Source organism: Musca domestica, unplaced genomic scaffold (assembly GCF_030504385.1).
Source record: "Musca domestica strain aabys unplaced genomic scaffold, Musca_domestica.polishedcontigs.V.1.1 8, whole genome shotgun sequence".
NCBI lineage: Eukaryota > Metazoa > Arthropoda > Insecta > Diptera > Muscidae > Musca > Musca domestica.
Window position 1 is genome coordinate 21509496 of NW_026712409.1, and position 18255 is coordinate 21527750.

Below are 18255 nucleotides of genomic sequence, written 5' to 3' on the forward strand. Positions count from 1 at the left end.
TACATTTTAAATTTCGTGAAGATCGGGCCATAATTGCAACCTGTAGAGTGATTACAAATTAACATGGACAGACGGACAGAGGGAAGGACGGACATACATAGCTAGATCGAATCAGCTCGGCGAGCTAGGAAGATCCATATATACTTTCCTATGTGGGAAATCAATATTTCGTGGTGTTACATAATTTTTGGCCCAATCAAACTTATAATACCCCCAACACATAGTGTTGTAGGGTATAACAAATTCATAACAATGGGAGCCCACATTCTACATTCATATCTTTAAAAGTATTGGGAAAAAAATCCTTGAAAAATCCACATTCATATCTTTAAAAGTCTTGGAAAATAAATCTTTGAGTATCCTGAAAAGTATACCTTTTAACACCTATTGTTCTTGAAAAATATATATAAAAATATAAATATGTCCTTGAAATTTATCCAGGTATATCACTTTGAGAGTTTTTAAAAAATGTTCTTAAAAAGTTCCACGTTCATAATTTTGAGTGTCCTTGAAAAAATAGTCTTGAAAATCCATATTCATAACTCGGAAAAAGTTATTGAATAATATCCTTGAAATCCTCGGCGATAACTAAATTACTCATTAAAAATGTTCTTGAAACATTAAGTTTCATATAGGATTACGAGTTCACAACAAACCCCTTATTAAATACAGGTTAATAACTTCGAGAGTCCTTGAACAAAATCTTAAAAAATAGAAGCTCACAAATGTTATTTGTTTTTTCAACAATACTAGACTTTAAAAAAAATAAATTTACAACTCTGAAAGAATTTTCAAAAAAGGATCCTTGAAAGAAATATTTTTAAAACAAAACGTCCATACCCTGATAATCCTTTAATACACGCTATGGCCTGGTAGGTCCCTGAAAAAATAATCTTACAAAAAAAGTACTTAAAAAATCAGCACATGGCATTGCAGGTCCTTGAAAAAAGTCTCGCTTTGGCTCTGAAGATTCACTACATGGATCAGAGGGTTCTTGTAAATTCATATTATGGCTTTGAAAAATTGTTGAAAATATAATTTAAGAACTAATGTTGGTGGCTCTGATGATCCCTAAAAATATCCTCAAATTCAACGTTTTGGCTCCAGAGGTCCATAAAAAACCAACATATGGCTTTGAGGATCCTTAAAAATAATTCTTCAAAATCCACTTTATAACTCTGAAGATAATTAAAATTAGATGTTAAGAGAATACACGGTGATTACTCTGGCAACACTTGAAGTTCCTTCAAAAAAATATATGGCTCTGAAGGTCCAAGAAAATATGTTCGAAAAATCCATGTTATGGCTTCGAAGGTCCTTGTTTATATTTTTAAAAACTCCACCTTTATATTTTGAAGGTCCTTGATAATATATGTTTAACAAATAAACGTTTATAGTTTTGAAGGTCCTTGATAATATATGTTTAACAAATAAACGTTTATAGTTTTGAAGGTCCTTGATAATATATGTTTAACAAATAAACGTTTATAGTTTTGAATGTCCTTGAAACTATATGTTTAAAAAATCCACGTTTATAGCTCTGAAGGTCCTTGAAAATATATAATTAAAAAATCCACGTTTATAGCTCTGAAGGTCCTTGAAAATATATGTTTAAAAAATCCACGTTTATAGATCTGAAGGTCCTTAAAAATATATGTTTAAAAAATCCACTTTATAGCTCTGGAGGTGCTTGAAAATATATGTTTAAAAAATCCACGTTTATAGCTCTGGAGGTTCTTGAAAATATATAATTAAAAAATCCACGTTTATAGCTCTGAAGGTCCTTGAAAATATATGTTTAAAAAATCCACGTTTATAGCTCTGAAGGTCCTTGAAAATATATGTTTAAAAAATCCACGTTTATAGCTCTGAAGGTCATTGAAAATATATGTTTAAAAAATCCACGTTTATAGCTCTGAAGGTCCTTGAAAATATATGTTTAAAAAATCCACGTTTATAGCTCTGAAGGTCCTTGAAAATATATGTTTATAGCTCTGAAGATCTTTAAAAATATATGTTAAAAACTCCATGTTTAAAGCTCTCAAGGTCCTTGAAAATATGTGTTTAAAAATCCACGTTTATAGCTCTTACTGTCCTTGTAAACAAGGTCCTTGATAAGATATGATTTAACAAATCTGCGTTTATAGCACTGAAGATCCTTGAAAATATGTGTTTAAAAATCCAAGTTAAGGCTTTTAAAGTCTTTGGAAAATATCCTTAAAAGTCCACGTTATGGATTTTAAGTTCCATGAAACATCTTCCTTAAAAGTCTACTGTAAGACTCTGAAAGTGTTCCTCATGGATCGGAGGGTCCCAGAAAAAGTCCTTTAAAAATATACGAATGCCTCCAAACCTTCTTAAATTTCTTTTCTTTAAAAAATCAATATGCGGCTTTGAGGGTCCTTCAAAATATCCTGTAAAATTCTCATTTTGACTTTGAAGGTCCTGGAAAAAATATTCCGTAAAAATTCTACGTCTGATTTTCTTAAATGAATGTCTTTACAAATCGACATTTTTAGCGAATTAGTCTTAAAAATATTCTACGTTCTTTGGTCCTTGAAAAATATTTGTCAACGAATCCTTTTTTTTTTTTCATCCTTAAAAGTAACGTTTGTGGCTTTGAGAGTCCTTGAATGAAGTATTCCTTAGAAATTAATTGTGTAATAATGCCTCCTTCCTATGTGAATACACGTTTTGTAAATTTCTTATGGACATAATTTTACTAAATAAAATTTCGTGGAACTCTTCTACATTTCTTTCAGCCAAATCCCTTGGCCCTTTTCAAAAAAATATATAAATATGAAAAAGCTCCAATAACATAAATCATCTTTTGTCCATAATAAATTATCAAGAAAAAAACTTGTTTGTCATTCTTATGTCATGCTATTCAAAATTATTTTTTTCAATAAAAAATATGCCCTTTTTATCCTTTTTCGCAAATTTTTTTTCACAACAGATAAGAATATTCCACACAAAAAAGGATATGAAATATGAATAATATACAATTTAATTAAAAGTGGAAAAAAATCAGCAGCACAATGAGTACTTACCAAAAATGTCCTTTCAGTGGAATTGTAAACACAATGAAAATCTGTAACGGTTTTTGAATCTGAAAAGAGGCGAAAAAGTTGAAGACGAAGAAGGTAAGATGAGAAAAACATGATGAAATTAAGTAGCTTGTGATATTCTTTAATTGGCTTCAGTGGCTTCGAAGGAAACCTTAAGTTCGTACTTATAATGCTGTGTTGTAAGGGGTTAATAAGCTATGAGTGTCAAAGGAAAAGGGAAATTTTTAAAATTTGAAATTTTTAAAATTTGAAAATCATGAAAGTGTACTTACGTAAGCAGTTCCGACCGGTCATTGTAAGATAATTTTAAGGATCTTTTTCGATCCAATCATTTTTTCCCGAAAAGAAAGTTAGCTTTCAACGCATATCCTTATGTTTATCCTTTCCCCCCACACATTGACATGAAATCCACATGAAAATTTTCTCAATCTCAATTTTTATCTATTTTCCTCTGGCAAATAAAACAATTTAAACATATTCTCTACATTGGCCCGATTAAATGGTATTAACACATTATGTCCTTAATTTTTGGCAACTTTAAAGTTTGTAATTAAGTTTTAGGACCAGACGCCGCCGCTTTCCCATTCAACACTTAACATTTAAGTTAATGGCATTGTATAGGTCTTTCCTTCGTTTTGGTCTATTTCCCTCCACTCTCTCTCTCTCTCTCTCTGTTTCTCTCTCTGCTCTTCCCTTTAATCTCTAAATCTGTCTGCTAAACCATTAAAAGAACAAAGTTAATTATTGGCTCTGGACAACTACAGAGACAGCCAACATAGAAACTACATGAACCAACAACAACAACAAAAACCATTGAGAAAGGATTTCAAATAACTTTGTCTTTCTCCTGCCAATGGATTTGATTGTAGCCACAAGAGTTTTAAAGCAGAAAAATGTGTTATCTTTTTAATCGGAGGCACAACCTCAAATACTATGTTGCCAATGCTTTGCAGTTGGTAGTAGGGTTGCTGTTTTGGGAGAATATTTTTAATATAATTTTTCAAGGATCAAAGAATCAACATTTCACGAAAAAGTATTTTTTCCAGGATCCTTCCAGAAACTGAATTTTCCTATGCCCCAACTATCATCCAACGTGGATTTGTTAAACTTTTTTTTCAAGGACCTTCAGAGCCATAAACTTTGATTTTAAACATATTTTTTCAAGGACCTTCAGAACAATAAAAGTGAATTTTTATAAATATTTTTTTAATGGCCTTCGGAGCCATAAACGTGGATTTTTTATACAATTTTTTTCAAGGACCTTCAGAGCCATAAACTTTGATTTTAAACATATTTTTTCAAGTAGCTTCAGAACAATAACCGTGTATTTTTATAAATATTTTTCCAATGGCCTTCGGAGCCATAAACGTGGTTTTTTTACACAATTTTTTTCAAGGACCTTCAGAGCTATAAATATTTTAGCATATTTTTTCAAGGACCTTCAGAACCATAAACGTGGATTTTTTATAAATATTTTTTTAGTGGCCTTCAGAACCATAAACGTGGATTGTTTATAAATATTTTTTCAATGGCCTTCAGAGCCATAAACGTAGATTTTTTAAACAAATTTTTACAAAGACCTTCAGAGCCATAAACGTGGATTTTTTAAACCATTTTTATTTTCAAGGACCTTCAGAGCCCTAAACGTGGATTTTTTAAACCATTTTTATTTTCAAGGACCTTCAGAGCCATAAACGTGAATTTTTTAAACCATTTTTATTTTCAAGAACCTTCAGAGCCATAAACGTGGACTTTTTAAACCATTTTTATTTTCAAGGACCTTCAGAGCCATAAACGTGGATTTTTTTAATAATTTTTATTTTCAAGGACCTTCAGAGCCATAAACGTGGATTTTTTAAACAATTTTTATTTTCAAGGACCTTCAGAGCCAAAAACGTGGATTTTTTAAACCATTTTTATTTTCAAGGACCTTCAGAGCCATAAACGTGGATTTTTTAAAGCATTTTTATTTCAAAGACCTTCAGAACCATAAACGTGGATTTTTTAAAGAATATTTATTTCAAAGACCTTCAGAACCATAAACGTGGATTTTTTAAAGAATATTTATTTCAAGGACCTTCAGAGCCATAAACGTGGATTTTTTAAACCATTTTTATTTTCAAGGACCTTTAGAGCCATAAACGTGGATTTTTTAAACCATTTTTATTTTCAAGGACTTTCAGAGCCATAATCTTGGAATTTTTAAACAAATTTTTTCAAGGACCTTCAGAGCCATAAACGTGGATTTTTTAAACCATTTTTATTTTCAAGGACCTTCAGAGCCAAAAACGTGGATTTTTTAAACCATTTTTATTTTCAAGGACCTTCAGAGCCATAAATGTGGATTTTTTAAACCATTTTTATTTTCAAGGACCTTTAGAGCCAAAAACGTGGATTTTTTAAACCATTTTTATTTTCAAGGACCTTCAGAGCCATAAATGTGGATTTTTTAAACCATTTTTATTTTCAAGGACCTTCAGAGCCATAAACGTGGATTTTTTAAACCATTTTTATTTTCAAGGACCTTCAGAGCCATAAACGTGGATTTTTTAAACCATTTTTACTTTCAAGGACCTTCAGAGCCAAAAACGTGGATTTTTTAAACCATTTTTATTTTCAAGGACCTTCAGAGCCATAAACGTGGATTTTTTAAACCATTTTTATTTTCAAGGACCTTCAGAGCCATAAACGTGGATTTTTTAAACCATTTTTATTTTCAAGGACCTTCAGAGCCAAAAACGTGGATTTTTTAAACCATTTTTATTTTCAAGGACCTTCAGAGCCATAAATGTGGATTTTTTAAACCATTTTTATTTTCAAGGACCTTTAGAGCCAAAAACGTGGATTTTTTAAACCATTTTTATTTTCAAGGACCTTCAGAGCCATAAATGTGGATTTTTTAAACCATTTTTATTTTCAAGGACCTTTAGAGCCATAAAAGTGGATTTTTTAAACCATTTTTATTTTCAAGGACCTTCAGAGCCAAAAACGTGGATTTTTTAAACCATTTTTATTTTCAAGGACCTTCAGAGCCATAAACGTGAATTTTTTAAACCCTTTTTATTTTCAAGGACCTTCAGAGCCATAAACGTGGATTTTTTAAACAATTTTTATTTTCAAGGACCTTCAGAGCCGTTTTTATTTTCAAGGACCTTCAGAGCCGTTAAACGTGGATTTTTTAAACAATTTTTATTTTCAAGGACCTTCAGAGCCAAAAACGTGGATTTTTTAAACCATTTTTATTTTCAAGGACCTTCAGAGCCATAAACGTGGATTTTTTAAACCATTTTTATTTTCAAGGACTTTCAGAGCCATAATCTTGGAATTTTTAAACAAATTTTTTCAAGGACCTTCAGGGCCTTAAACGTGAATTTTTTAAACCATTTTTATTTTCAAGGACCTTCATTATTTAAGCTTATTTTGCAAGGGCCTTCAGAGCCATACATGTGGATTTTTCAAACAAATTTTTTCACAGCCCTGAACATGGATTTTTTGAATAAATTTTTGAAGGACCTTCAGAGGAATAAGCTTGCATTTTTTAAATAAAATTTTTTTAAAAGGACCTTTAGAGAAATAAACTTGGGTTGATTAAACAAAATTTTTCAAGGACCTTCAGAGGCATAATCTTGAATTTTTTTAACAAGGACCTTCATAGCAATAGACGTGATTATTTAAGCTTATTTTGCAAGGGCCTTTGTTTTTAAACAAATTTTTTCACAGCCCTGAACCTGGATTTTTTGAATAAACTTTTTGAAGGACCTTCAGAGGAATAAGCTTGCATTTTTTAAATAATTTTTTTAAAGGACTTTTAGAGGAATAAACTTGGGTTGATTAAACAAATTTTTTCAAGGACCTTCAGAGCCATAAACGTGGACTTCTTAAATGTATTTTATCAAGGTCCTTCAGGACCATAAACGTGGATTTTCTAAACAAATTTCTTATTGCTCCTTCACACCCTAAAACTTGAATTTTTTAAACAAAATTTCCAATGACCTTTAAAGGTACAAACGTGAATTTTTTAAACAAATGTTTTTCAAGGACATTTAGTATCATAAACATGGATTTTTAACGAAGTTTTACTAGGACGATTTGTCAATCTAGATTTATTATTATATTGTGGCTCTTTTTTACTTTTTTGTTTTTAATTATTCGTTTGATTTTCTTTTTTTTTTTTTGTTTGAATGGCAACCCTGTTACGTAAAACTTAATTTGCTGTTGTTCTAACCAAAGACTTGAATAAATATCATTAGGTTTTATTTTCCAAGGGGTTTTGTTGGCTTGCAAACTTTGTGCAAATCCTTTTAGCCAGAGGCAATTTCCGTGGCGAAAAATTCATTAACAGTCCTTTCAATTGCCATTAGTTAACCTTTAACTGAGACGCAATACGATTTTGGATGGTTAATGAATAACAATATTCATAATTAGATAAATAAAAATTGATTGTTTTGTAATTCAATAAATGAGTAAATATTGCCAGCAGAAGAATCTTATAGCTGACGAAAGGAGATGGGGTTTGAAGATGGATTATGTTATCTTACTTGAAGAGGCTAAAACAATTTTGAAACTAAGGAAAGGAATTACAGCCATGAAACAAGATGTGTGGGATTTTTTACAAGGAACATAAGTTTGTTTTCAAGAAGATCTTCAGTCAAGCAAATATTCCCCCCTGAAGGGTGGTTAAGGGTTTCTTTACGAAAATTAAATGCCAGATTCCAAAGCTGGGAATTGTTCAACCGAAATCGTGTTTTACATGCTACTGATTGTGGGGACGTATTTCTATTTTTCTCCTACTTCAACCTGCCTTGTGATAGTTTACCTTTGGTTTTTCCTTTCGCTTCAAATATTTATGAGATAATTTCCTTAACGCCAGACCCTAATTAAATTCTTCTACGCCATAGTTACTTTCGTGCCGCCTTCCACAATGCCAGCCATTTGACTTCTCACAGAATATTTTTGTAATGACTTGTTTTATTTATGGACTTTCGCTTCCGTTTTCAATTTTGCCCACATCCCTAAAAGGCAACGAAGCAGCCATTATGAGCAAGCAGAAACAACAACACCCAGTATAAGGTGATACGATTACAAAGCTGCTATTAAAATTTTGTTTTTGCCAGTCTCCTTTATTTCGGCGTAATTTTATAATAAAACCACAACAAAGAAGCTATGGAAAAAGTTTTGGGATCGTCTTACGCCAAAATACAAACACTCTTCTGCACACACACAGCAACACATACAGATCCTGTGGCATATTGTAGTGGTTATTTTGAATTTATAATATTATTTCCGGTTCCTGTAACACAAAAGCTTTGGCTGACAGAAGAAACGGGAAACGAAAAATTAAAATCTAGTTTCTAAGGAAAAGGAAATTTAATTTATTTTTGAAGTAACGAAACATTTGTTTTATCGGTGAGAATTAAAGTAAAATTTGAAGTAGTAAAATTTGGAATTAAAATTTAATAATTCATTTTTTTTGGGAGGGGAATTGTCCTTGAAAAATGTTTTTTAAAAATCCAAGTTTGTTTATTTAAAAATCCACGTTTGTTAATCTAAGAGTACTTGAAAAAATTTATTTAAAAATCCACGTTTGTTGATCTAAGAGTACTTGAAAAAAATTATTTAAAAATCCACGTTTGTTGATCCAAGAGTCCTTTCGAAAATTTATTGAAGAAATCCATGTTTGTTGATCTAAGAGTCCTTTCGAAAATTTATTGAAGAAATCCACGTTTGTTGATCTAAAAGTCCTTGCGAAAATTTATTTAAAAAATCAACTTTTGTTAATCTAAGTGTCCTTGAAAAACTTAATAAAAAAATCCACATCCATGATCTAAGAGTCCTTTTGAAAAAAAATAGTTTTAAAATTCCACGTTTATGACTCTGAAGGTCCTTGTAATAATTGCTTGAAAAATACACGTTTATGGATCTGAAGGTCCCTTAAAAACTATGTTTTAAAAATCCACTTTATGGCTCTGAAGGTCCTAAAAAAAATTTGTTTAAAGGTCCAGGATTATGGCTTTTAATGTTCAACAAAAAAAATAGTTCAAAATTCCTGGTTTATCAATATGAAGGTCCAAGAAAAAATATGTTTATGAGATGCACGTTTAAGGCTTTGAAGGCCAAAAAATACATGTTTATGGTTCTGACGGTCTTTGAAAAACTAGTTTAAAAAATATACGTTTTCGGAAGGTACTTCAAAAACCTTAGTTTAAAAATCCAGGATTATGGCTTGGAAGGTCCTTGAAAAAATTAGTTTAACGATCCAGGATTATGGTTGGAAGGTCCCTGAAAAAATTAGTTTAAAGATCCAGGATTATGGTTTTGAAGGTTCGGGAAAAAATTAGTTTAAAAATGCAGGTTTATGAATATGAAGGTCCTTGAAAAAATATGTTTAAATAATCCACGTTTTTAGCTCTGAAGGTTCTTGAAAATATTTGTTTAAAAAATCCACGTTTATGGCTCTTAAGGTCCTTGAAAATATTTGTTTAAAAAATCCACGTTTATGGCTCTTAAGGTCCTTGAAAATATTTGTTTAAAAAATCTATGTTAATGGCTTTGAAGATCTTTTTGACAAATTTTTTATAAAGTCCATGTTTGTGGTTTTGAGGGTCCTTGAAAAAATTTATTTAAAAAAATCCATGTTTATGGCTTTGAAGGTCCTTAAAAAACTAGTTTAAAAAATCCAAGTTAATGGCATTTAAGGTCCTTAAAAAATTTATGTAAAATATTTATGTTTATGGGTTTGAAGGTCCTTGAAAAAAATGTATTTAAAAAGTCAAGGTTGATGGTTTTAAATGTCCTTGAAAAAATTTAATTAAAATAAATCCACCTTTATGGTTTTTTTAAAAAAAAACTTATTTAAAAAATCCCTTGAATAGTTTATATAAATCCACGTTTGTTAGTCTAAGAGTCCTTAAATAGTTTAAATAAATCCATGTTTATGGTTTTGAAGGTCCTTGAAAAAACGTATTTAAAAAATCCACGTTTGATAGTCAAAGAGTCCTTGAATAGTTTAAATAAATCCACGTTTATGGTTTTGAAGGTCCTTGAAAAAATTTATTTAAAACATCCACGTTTGTTAGTCTAAGAGTCCTTGAAAAAATTTATTTAAAACATCAACGTTTGTTAGTCTAAGAGTCCTTGAAAAAATTTATTTAAAAAAAATTCGCGTTTGTTATTCTAAGAGTCCTTGAATAGTTTAAATAATCCACGTTTATGCTTTTGGAGGTTCCTTAAAAAATTATTAAAAAAAATCAACGTTTATGGTCCTGAAGGTCCTTAAAATTAATTAGTTTAAGAAATCCAGGATTATGGCTTCGAAGGTTCTTGAAAAAAATTAGTTTAAAGATCCAGGATTATAGCTTTAAAGGTTCGAGAAAAAATTAGTTTAAAAAAAAGGGGTTTATGAATATGAAGGTCCTTGAAAAAATATGTTTAAAAGATCCAAGTTTATGGCTCTGAAGGTCCTTGAAAAGATTAGTTTAAAAGATCCACGTTTATGGCTCTGAAGGTCCTTGAAAAGATTAGTTTAAAAAATCCACGCTTATGGCTCTGAAGGTCCTTGAAAAAATATGTATAAAAAATACCCCGTCTATGGCTCTGAAAGTCCTTGAAAAAATTAGTTAAAAAATCAAAGTTTATGCCTTTGAAGGTCCTTGAAAAAATTAGTTTAAAAAATCAACGTTCATGGCTCTGAAGATCCTTAAAAAAATTAGTTTAAAAAAATCCACGTTCATGGCTCTGAAGGTCCTTGAAAGCGCCTGACATTTTTAAATCCATGTTTACTGTTTTAAACGTCCTTGAAAAAATAGTTTAAAAATCCAAGTTAATGGTCTTGAAAGCCCTTCAAATGACTCCTGGATGATCCTTGGAAACGGTTAAATATACTCTTTACAAGCCCTTAATTTTTATGTTTTTCACTGAATCCTTTCATCTCCTTTCAAAACATATTTTGCCACTTGACTATCTTTTTCTCTTTTCTTTTTCGTTTTCGAAATTCTGGCCATGACCCATAAGGTAATTACATTTTATTATCTATTTAAAGTGAAAAATTATTTTCATTAGAGTACTCGAAAACAACTTGTAAAGCAGCAGCAGCAGCATCTGCCCTACTTGACAAAAATTAACTGCATCGTACCTTGTTATTTTCATTTTTGGAGGGGAGGTGGATTGTAATAAGACCTTGAATATTGTTCACAAAACTTCATGGCGCCACACACACTTAACGTCAAAAGAACTAACTGACAGTTCGCTGACTTTGTTCAAAATTAAAGAAAACAATAACAAGTTGATGTTGACATTTGTCATTGAAATTGAAAATATTTTTGGAAATTTCCAATGGGACAGGTGGTGGCATTTGGGGGAAGGTGTCAGACAATAATTATTTAAAGAAATATTTGACATTATTAAATTTGACTAGACAAATTCAATTGCTCCATTTCATTTAAGGAATGGAATTGGCAAAATAAATACAAGGGGCAAAAAACTAATAATTTTTCAAACAAAATTCACAACATTTTTAAATTTATATCTTAATTAGCGCCAAAGAGAATGTTCTGAGAAAAACTCCAGCTTATCACCCTCCATGGCAGAATAAATAGACCTTCAAAAATATTTAAAAAAGAGAATCACAATTACAGCTCTGGTAGCTTTTGAAAATAATTTTTAAAAAGCTCATTATGCTTCTCGTGATATAGTAAATTAAACAACCATGAAACTTGGAATTTGAATAAAAACAAAAAGTCCTTATATACCTTTAAAATATTCATAAAAATATATTACGACGACAATATGCTCACTTCTACCACCATTTATTTACAAAAAATGGCCGCCCATTCAATTATTCCACATCAAATAATATCACAATAAAATTAATACAAATGAATAAAAACTAATTTAATATTTATGTATGCTGCTGTGTGAGTGTGTGTGTGCGAGGCAAAAAACACACTGCAATTATATTTATGTTCGATGCTAACAGCAATACTGCATATTTGTTATTAACCAAATTGTTTATTGAATGATGGTGATTTATTTGTTTGTTTATTGTTTCTGAGTTGTTGTTTTTACATTTTTTTATTTGGCTCACACAGTTTTACTCCCACTTTGGGAGTGCCATTAATTTCGATGCCACTTGGGTGACCTCACTCCTTGACATTCATAATAAATTCGCACACTTGTGGTATAAAGGTCGAGTGATTAATATAAAGGAGCTCTTATAAGTTGTTATAAATGAGTCTGCAGACTCCAATAGAGGCTTCTATGAAGATTCATGTAAAGGAGTCTTTATAGACTCCTGTAAAGGAGGATTTATAGACTTCTGTAATGGAGTCTTTATAGGCTCCTGTGATGGAGTCTTTATAGACTCCTGTAACGGAGTCTTTATAGACTCCTGTAACGGAGTCTTTATAGACTCCTGTAACGGAGTCTTTATAGACTCCTGTAACGGAGTCTTTATAGATTCCTGTAACGGAGTCTTTATAGACTCCTGTAAAGGAGTTTTTATAGTCTCCTTTAAAGGAGTTTTTATAGACTCCTGCAAAGGAGGCTTTATAGACTCCTGGAGTCTTCACAGACTCCTATAAAGGAGTCTTTACAGACTCATATATAGGAGTCTTTACAGACTCCTATAGAGAAGTCCTTATATTGTTAGAAAAATCAATGTTTATTATGAAAGTCCTTGTAAAAGTATATTTTAAAAATCCATGTTTATGTCTCTGAAAGACCTTAAAAAAGTATGTTTAAACAATCCACGTTTATCGCTTTGAAGATCCTTGAAAAAATATGTTTGAAAATTCCACGTTTGTCGCTCTGAAGATCCTTGCAAAATACGGTCCTGAAGGTCCTTGTTAAAGTATGCTTTAAAAATCCACACTTGAAGATACTTGAAAAAATATGTTTGAAAATTCCACGTTTGTCGCTCTGAAGATCCTTGAAAAATACGGTCCTGAAGGTCCTTGACAAAGTATGTTTTAAAAATCCACACTTGAAGATCCTTGAAAAAATATATTTAAAAAAACATGTTTATGGTTCGGAAGTTCCTTGACAAAGTATGTTTTAAAAATCCACACTTGAAGATCCTTGAAAAAATATATTTAAGAAAACATGTTTATGGTTCGGAAGTTCCTTGAAAATATATATTTTAAGAATCCACGTTTATGGCTCTGAAGGTCGTAGAAAAAAATATTTTTTTAAAAATCCAGGTTTTTGGCTCTGAAGGTCCTTAAAAAAATATATTTTAAGAATCCACGTTTATGGCTCTGAAAGTCCTTGAAAAATATATTTTAAGAATCCACGTTAATCGCTCTGAAGGTCCTTAAAACAGTATGTTTAAATTATTAACAATTTCCCTTTAAAGATCCTTGAAAATATAATTTAAAAATCTACGTTTATCACATTAAAGATGAATGTGTTTAAAAAATCCACGTTAATGGCTCTGAAGGTCCTTAAAAATATTTGTTTAAAAAATCCACGTTTATGGCTCTGAAGGTCCTTGAAAATATTTGTTTAAAAAATCCACGTTTATGGCTCTGAAGGTCCTTGAAAATATTTGTTTAAAAAATCCACGTTTATGTCTCTGAATGTCCTTGAAAATATCTGTTTAAAAAATCCACGTTTATGGCTCTGAAGGTCCTTGAAAATATTTGTTTAAAAAATCCACATTTATGGCTCTGAAGGTCCTTGAAAATATTTGTTTAAAAAATCCACGTTTATGGCTCTGAAGGTCCTTGAAAATATTTGTTTAAAAAATCCACGTTTATGACTCTGAAGGTCCTTGAAAATATTTGTTTAAAAAATCCACGTTTATGGCTCTGAACTTCCTTGAAAATATTTGTTTAAAAAATCCACGTTTATGGCTCTGAAGGTCCTTCATTAAGACCCTTATTTTACATTTGAGTACTTTTTCCCATTTTCCTTCTATTTTAAATTCCTTTCCGTTTTATGTAGCCTCAAATTTAATGTGGTGCCACAGATATCCTTTCTCTCTCTCTCTCTCTCTCTTTCTCTCCCTCTCTCTCTCTCGTTAATAACCACAGTTGAATTTTTAAACAATTTATCACCCGTAACCACGAACGTGTTATTCTTTTTCTATCAATTCCACACAATCACAATGGAGAATCTTGATATGTGGGTGGGTGCTACTCCAAGTTTTTGGTTACACAAAAATTAAAAATAAATTACAAATTGACCATCAAAAACTAACATGTTCTAACTAACGCTCTAATCGCTGTCTGGCGTTTTAGTCATCAACCTCAATTGCTTTAGTCATACAGTGGAAATCTATCCAAAAAACAACAACAAAAATAATAATTGCCTGTTGTTGTTTTGTGGTTGTTGTTATTGTGTTGTTGGAATATAATAAATTATGTTTTAACAAATAAAACTCCCCGGCTGCCAATACACCCCCGCAATCGAATATCCATTTCCTCCGTTAAATGCCAAATGGATAATGTATCGAAAAATGTGTGTGTGTGTGTGTGTGTGTATGCATGTATGTCTGTTTGTAAGTTGTTTGTTTATTTGCTGAGTGACATTGTCAGGAAAACTAATTGCCCGTTCGTTCAATGGATGAGCAGCGTTGAATGTTGATATCAGCCACTGAAAAGTTTCGGGGAAATTTAGTTTGGCGTTTTGAGAAATTAGTTTTTAAATTTTTGTATAAACAATAAAAAGGAATAACAATTATTGGAAACAAGTTTAAGAGGTTTTTTTAGATGGAATGAGAACATATTTTTATAAAGACTTTTTTTTAAGGGACTCTATAGAATCCTTCTTAAAGAATCCTTGGCAAATCTTAGATGACTTTTTCCAGTAACTGAAAATGTTATTATTTCCAAGTTGCTTTCTCTAATCTTGCTCATAAAAAATAATAATGCAGTACTTTTTTCTCATATTTACCTAAAGTTCTAGTTTCAGTTCCTTATCATTGTAATTTATTAGAATATATAATCTTAATTAGTTTACATGGCGTGGAGAAACGTGCAAATTTCAGATTGCACCTTAGCTCAAGGTATATTTGTTGACTACTGCCAAACTAAGATAACTATTTTACAATTCTATGGAAAACCACTTGCCTCGGAAGCAGATATTCTTTAATGACCAATGTAAAGGCCAACACTCAATCCGGTTTGTAATTGAAAAGGTTTATTATCTTTATACCCTCAGCGATATGGCTAGAGAGGGTATATATATCATTTTATATGGCCAAAACGTGACTCATCAAAATAACAAATTTCGACCCTAGGTCTTATTGGACTAAATCCGGTTCAGGAGATTTGGAACCAATCTAGAGATGCCCGTCCGTCTGGCTGGTGCGCACGATGACTCGTAGGAAATATCCGATTTGCCCCAAACTTGGCATATCGTAATATTATAATCAAGCTAAGATCGAGTTCTGAAAAGGGCAAAAGGAAACATCGAAATTTGCAAAAAAAAAAAAAAAATTGTGAGATGAAAAAACTGCAACCAAATTCAGACTGCTGTCATTTCTAAGCCACTCGTCCGAGAGCTGTTAAAATTATTCCAGTGACAGCTCATTATATTGTTTACAAGCGTACAAAAGCATTTTGGTGAAAATTTTACAGAAAAAAAGTTATTCGTGAAATTCGGAAAAATGGATCGTGAGCTGAACATATAGCAATATTCCATTAGAAAATATTGAAAAATGAGCTAGGGATAAAGCCATTGAAATTCAAAAAAGTGCAAAAACTTACACCGCAACAGAAATAAAATAGACTCAAAAGAGGTAAAATGTTGCTTCGCTTGGCCGAAAGTGGTGAGCTGCCGAATTTGGTTTTCACCGATGAGAAAACATTCGTTGTCCAGCGGTTGTAAACAAGCACAATTATCGTATTGGCAGGTTAGCTGAGAACGTACACCTTCGGTTGGCCACCAGAATTCGAGCGCCGGCCATGGTGATGGTGTGGGCCGCCATAATAGCCGATGGTCCCTCTACGCTCGTATTACTCGACAGTGGCATCAGAATAAATGCCGAATGTTATTCCGAAAACATTCTGGAGGGTGTATTAAGGTATTGGGAACCCAAACATTTTTGTCTCAGACCTTGGACATTCCAACAGGACTCAGCATTATTGCACTCAGCACGCGCCACCCAAGAAAGGTTACAAAATTAGGTTCCTCGCTTCATTTCCAGCGCATAATGGCCACCAAAATCTCCGGATACCAATCCGTTTGACTAGGTTGGCACTAAAAAATACCAAAGTGTCGATCACCTCAAGCAAGCGCTTCGCCGGGAATGGGCCAAAATACCGCAGAGCAATATTCGGGCAGGGTGTGACGGTTTCATTGGCCGTTTGAAAGCCATAATTCGTGCCAAAGGTGACCAATTTCAATAAATCTAAAGTTATTCTAAAATTTGATGCTCTTTTCCAAATTTTTTTGCTTTCAATCAATTAAATTTCAAAAAAAAAAATTAAAATTATGCCGTTTGCTTTGTTGCATTTTTTTATCTCACCCTATATATATTTCTGCTCAGAAAAAGAAAGGAAGATCCAACTTTGCAAATCCTAATATTTCCATCGGTGCTATGTCAGGTGCCAAAATGATCCACTCAATGAAGGACCTCCCCCACAAGGGTCAACATTTTAAATAATTATAACTCATATTAAATGTGATGTAAGAATCCGATTATCTTCAAATTACACACATCACAATATTTTTATTAGCTCAAGATCCGGTGTGAAAGTGGATGGAATATATATTGTTCTACTCTTTGTGGTACCTCCCACACAAAACGTCTAAATTTTGAAAACCCATGAAGCTCATAAAACGGGAAATTAACATCCGACTCCATGTAGACTTGGCACATCTCAATATTTCTATCAGCAGTAGATTTGTTATAAAGATTCGGTACCTTCTGCTACCTCTCCAATAAAGGCTCAAAATTTTGAATAACCAAAACGATTTTAAAATCTGAAATAAGCAACCGGTTCTCTTCATATTTCACGCATTAAATCATTTCTACTAACACATGATCTGATGTGAAGATGGGATATATCGGTCCACTCCTTCCATTAAACTCATAAAACGCCCGATTCCATTCAGGCCTGGTACATCTCAATATTTCCATCAACACAAGATCTATTATAAAAATAGTAGAAACCAGACCATTTCTTCCGGTACCTCCCCCACGAAGGTTCAAAGTTTTGAATAACCAAAACGATTATAAAATCTGAAATAAGCAACCGGGTTTCTTTGTGTTTCACATCCCATTATTTTTACCAACACAAGATTTGCTGTGAAAATGGAATATATCGGTCCACTCCTTCTGTTACCTCCCCCACAAAGGGTCAACATTTTGAATATCCGTGAAGCTCATAAAACGAGAAAAAAAAACTTCAGACTTGGTACATCTCAGTATTTCCGTCAACACAAGATCTGTTATGAAGATGGTAGAGATCGGACCATTTCTTCTTGTACCGCCCTCACATAGGGCTCAAGATTTTGAAAGACAGAAAGCTCAAGGGAAGCGAAATAAGCATCCAACTCTCACCAAATATCACAAAAACAAACATTTTTGCTAACACAAGAGCTGTTGTGAAAATGATATATATCTGCGAACCCCTTCTGGTACCCCACCCACAAAGGGCCACAATTTTCCATAATTTTATCTGCCAGAAGTTGTGAAACAAGTCAGCGATTCTTGACAACTAAATACTTCTCTCAACCAGAAACCTGAGATGAATATGGAATTTATGATATCGCATAAATCCAAAAAAATATTCGATTTTCTAGTAATTTATTTTTTTTATGTATTAGATGAAGTACTAAAATGGAATAATTGGGTCGACTATATCTAGTACCTCACTCACATATTAACATTTTCTAAAAATTATCACAGATTTCATTTAAAGTGAAAGAAGTAGTCGATATAGTCCAAACCTGGCACATGGCAATACTTATATCATATTTATTTAGGAGCGATACGAAATGAAAAATAATGGCCCATTATTTCGGGACCTACTCCATAGAGGATCAAACATTTGAATAATCATTGCAGATGTCAAAATATATTTAAACAATCGAACATTGGCTGAGGCTATACATCTGTCGGCACAAGCGACTTTTACTTTTTAACTTCTTTTTGAAATCACATTCTGCCGTTTCTCTACATTTAATCGATATTTTGTTACTCCATTGAACTCACCCGGGGATATTAAGTCCTTTCATGGAG

The 18255-nt window shown here is 32.0% G+C and overlaps 1 protein-coding gene across 1 annotated transcript in view; it reads right to left on the minus strand.

Moving 5' to 3' along the window:
* The window catches only part of LOC101895877 (calcitonin gene-related peptide type 1 receptor), a 264742-nt gene that overhangs the window by 215716 nt on the left and 30771 nt on the right, over positions 1-18255 (minus strand). The window contains exon 2 of the mRNA XM_011298341.3: positions 3051-3109. The gene's annotated coding sequence lies outside the window, so the exon portion shown is untranslated. The remainder of the gene's footprint in view (positions 1-3050; positions 3110-18255) is intronic.